Source organism: Amblyraja radiata, chromosome 17, assembly GCF_010909765.2.
Source record: "Amblyraja radiata isolate CabotCenter1 chromosome 17, sAmbRad1.1.pri, whole genome shotgun sequence".
Classification (NCBI taxonomy): Eukaryota; Metazoa; Chordata; class Chondrichthyes; order Rajiformes; family Rajidae; genus Amblyraja; species Amblyraja radiata.
Window position 1 is genome coordinate 48,129,681 of NC_045972.1, and position 4,762 is coordinate 48,134,442.

Here is a 4,762-nt window from a genome sequence, read left to right on the forward strand (position 1 = left end):
AAATAATTCCCATTATTTTAATTTTCACCGCATTTTCCCTTTATCAAAATAATTTCCTTGTTAAAATGGGACAAAATGGCTTGCATAGGTTAGTGTTAGAACGAGTGACCATTGGGTATAGCGACATGTGTTGCATCTTCTGCGGTTGCAGGGGAAGGTACCTGGGGAGGGGGTGGTTTAGGTGGGAAGGGATGAGTTGCGGAGGGAACGGTCTCTGCGGAGGGCGGAAAGGGGTGGAGATGGGAAAACGTGGCTAGTGGTGCGATCCCATTGGAGGTGGCAGAAATTTCGGATGATTATGTGATGTATGCAACGGCTGATGGGGTGGAAGATAATGACTAGAGGGGGACTCTGTCGTGTCCCATCCCCCAGTTGGTGTATTAAAACACATTCTCGCTCACACCAGCTCCAACTTGGTTGTCCTGACACCCACCTGCACTAAGGGGGATATCTCATAGAAAATAGGTGCAGGAATAAGCCATTCAGCCCTTCCAGCCAGCACCGCCATTCAATATGATCATGGCTGATCATCTAAAATCAGTACCCCGTTCCTGCTTTTTCCCCATATCCCTGGATTCCTTTGGACCTAAGAGCTAAATCTAACTCCCTCCTGAAAACATCCAGAGTACAGCTTTAGTCAGATGTATTGTGCAAAAAATAATGATTTTGATTATCTTGAGAGTGAATGTTTCTGGATTAATTCATGGGAATTTAATATTAAATTCCTTCCATTTGGCATATAAGTTCATGACAAAGTGAGATTTAAAAATCATGTTATATTGTGAATTCTTGTATGAATGGGATCAGTTTGTTATTTGTTATTTGGATAGGCTATTTTTTTTAAATTAGCCTTTTCTTAAGAAATGGATAAGTTTAGATCTAGTAATTGAATTTAGATGAAACTGATGAATATGAATTTTTTGTTGGGTATTTACTATTTGTTTTAGCATTTAACTTTGTCATTTCTACCTTTTTTTCTAAAACTGCAAATAATAACTTGTTTCTGTTCATGCTGTTCAGTGTTTTTTTTACATTTTAAACAGATGTCTCAGAAGAAATATTGTCAATCCAAATGCCCAGCAAAAGAGACCGATTTAGACAGCATTCGCAGAGATTATCCGAATTTGGACTACTCCAAATGTGATGATCTACAGGACATTCTTAATGGGAAAGTAGTGGGCAGAAAGGCATGTCATGCGTGGTTAGAAGAGCAAAAACCTGTAGTTTACAATGCCAATATTGAAGTTGAGAAAAAAACAGGTGTACAGTGTTGCTTATTGTTTACAATCTGAGGAGTATGATGATGCTACTGATTATGATATGCCAATGTACCAGCTAGCAACTGATCTTCTCCATAAAGACTTGGTCTATTGCTAGAAATTGTAATTTATTTACCTGTCTGTTACAGACTTACAGCATATAATACAATAATATTAAAGTTCTGATCTTGAGAATATCACATTTTTGAATTTTCAAGGCAGCCGGGGTGTTTATTAATATTTCCGTCACAACGGTCAATTTTGTAATTAGCTACAATTAACTCATTATATGCTTTAATTTCAGGTCATCCAAGTAAGATGTTTCATATTTCATACCTGGATGCAACATAACTTCCTCAAACTCAACAGCGATAAAACAGAATTCCTACTCATAGGCTCCAAATCCACACTCAGCAAAATCAATAACCCCACTCTCACCATCGACGGCACCACTGTCTCCCCATCTCCCCAGGCCCGCAACCTTGGCGTGATCTTTGATTCCACCCTCTCCCTTGAGCCTCACATCCGCCATGTCATTAAAACCTCCTTCTTTCATCTCCGCAACATCGCCAAACTCAGACCCTCTCTCACACCTCCCGCTGCTGAAAGACACATCCATGCCTTCATCTCCTCCCGACTGGACTATTGCAACTCACTTCTCCTTGGCATCAACTCCACCTACATCAACCGACTCCAACTGGTCCAGAACGCAGCCGCCCGACTCATCACCCACACCAAATCCTGGCATCATATCACTCCAGTCCTCAAACAACTTCACTGGCTTCCCATCTCCCACTGGATCACTTACAAAATCCTGGTCCTCACCTACAAAGCCCTCCACCATCTGGCCCCCCCATATCTCACTGACCTCCTCTCCCCCTACCAACCCTCACGGTCCCTCAGATCCACATCAGCCGGTCTCCTCTCCATCCACAAGTCTAACCTCCGCAGTTTTGGGGACAGAGCCTTCTCCAGGGCAGCTCCCAGGCTCTGGAACTCCCTCCCCCAACTGATCCGCAATTCCGTGTCCCTCACCATCTTCCAGTCCCGCCTCAAGACCCATCTCTTCACCTCTGCCTATCCTTAACCCCACGTCCCGCTCCCTTTTCATCTGTGCATTAATTGCTTCATATTGTGTTTTGAATTGAATTCTGTCTTTACTTTGTGTACTAGTCATGTCTCTACTATTTATTTCATTCCCCTTACATGTTTTTCCTCTACCTGCTAAATTTTTGTAAGGTGTCCTTGAGACTCTTGAAAGGCGCCCATAAATAAAATTTATTATTATTATTATTATATTTATTTCAGAATGCTTCAATCTATAATAACTGAAAATTTCATTCAGTTCTCTTAATTTTTAAGAAAGTTATGGGCTTTTGACTGTCCTCGATCACAGCTTTTGTGTTAAGTCAATGGAAAAGCAATAGGGAACAAGATGCTAATTTCCGAGTATGAAAATGGCCATAACTTTTTTAATGCTGAAGATATGAAAGTGAATTAGGTGTCAAATTAAACTTCTTTTTATGCTTTATCTGATGGGATAAATTGCAGACTTGATTTTTAAAATCTCAACATTTTGTAACATTGGGACACGTGACAATAAACTCTCTCGACTTGAATCAGATCAACATGTATGGTGATAATCGGATTAAAAGAAGAAATTACTAATTGTATGGGCAAAAAAAAAGTCTGCAGTGGGAGTATTTATAGATCTAAAAAAAACTTTTGTTACCATTGATCACAATACATTACATGATAAATTGGAAAGGTGCGGTATCAGGGGGTCGGTGTTGAATTGGTTGAGAAGCTAGTTAAGTAACAGGCAACAGTTTGTGAAGATAGGCGAGCATAAATCAACATGCTTGGATATTACTTGTGGAGAACCTCAGGGTATTACGACCAAAATTGTTCATTCTCTATATAAATGATATATGTAGGGTATCAAAAATATTTAAATTTGTTTCATTTGCGGACAATTCTGATATCTTTTGAGCCTGGTAGAGTTTACAGCAGCTTTCAGAGGAGATCACATCAGAAATGAGAAAATTAAAAAGGTGGTTTGACATAAGCAAATTATCATTAAATTTGAACAAAACAAAGATTGTGTTGTCTGGAAATTGTAAAATAAACACCCGGGTCCAAGTGAGGGCAGATGGTGTTGATATAGAAAGACTATATATGAAAATACATTTCTAGGTGCGATATGAAACCACAAAATCTGCTGGAAACCTCATATAAAACATGCGAGCATTGCATGTCAAGGAGCATTGCAGTCTTGGGAAGAACAAGGCACATTCTGAATCACAAAGCAATGTTTATTGTTCACTTGTACTGCCATTTCTAAATTACCGTGTGGAGGTATAGGGGTAACACTTACACAAGCACCCTATTATGCAGACTGCCACAATGGGCCATAACATAGAAACATAGAAAATAGATGCAGAAGTAGGCCATTCGGCCCTTCGAGCCTGCACCACCATTCAATGTGATCATGGCTGATCATCCAACTAAGTATCCTGTACCTGCCTTCTCTCCATACCCGCTGATCCCTTTAGCCACAAGGGCCACATCTAACTCCCTCTTAAATATAGCCAATGAACTGGCCTCAACTACTTTCTGTGGCAGAGAGTTCCACAGATTCACCACTCTCTGTAATAGGATAGTTAATAATGTTTAAGAAGGAACTGCAGATGCTGGAAAAATCGAAGGTAGACAAACATGCTGGAGAAACTCAGCGGGTGAGGCAGCATCTATGGAGCGAAGGGATAGGTGACCTTTCGGGTCGAGACCCTTCTTCAGACTGATGAAGGAATAGGTGACGTTTCGGGTCGAGACCCGAAAGGGTCTCGACCCGAAACGTCACCTATTCCTTCGCTCCATAGATGCTGCCTCACCCGCTGAGTTTCTCCAGCATTTTTGTCCACCTAGGATAGTTAATAATGTAGGATTTCATGAGCTCACCAACTCTCTGATTTTAAAGTCAAACGCCTTGAAGTTTATGGATCTACTAGAATTTAACACAGCACAAATAATGCATAAAGCAAGAAATAATTTACGACCAGGTAATATACAAAACAATGTTCTTTACCAGGGAGGGTGGTTATAATTTGAGAGGGTGGTTAAAATTTAATTTAAAGAAACTTTGTGTTTGCACAACTATGAAATGTTTGTGTGTTTCAATCTGTTGGGTAGAGTTGTGGAATGAGTTGGATGTGGAACTCAAGCAAAGCACAGGCATTACTCAGTTTAAAAAGAAGTGAAAAAAATTTAATTTCCAGAAGTATAAGAATGAGGAAGGGCCGTGATGACGGATACGTTTTAGTTTATTGACACAGTGGGATATTCGCCTTGTACATAGAATTTGGATAATTGTTTATTAACTGTATGTATGTATGTATGTTTGTGTGCGTGGATATGTGTGTGTGTGTGTATATAGAAAATAGGTGCAGGAGGAGGCCATTCCGCCCTTCGAGCCAACACCGCTTATATGTTGCTTATATGTG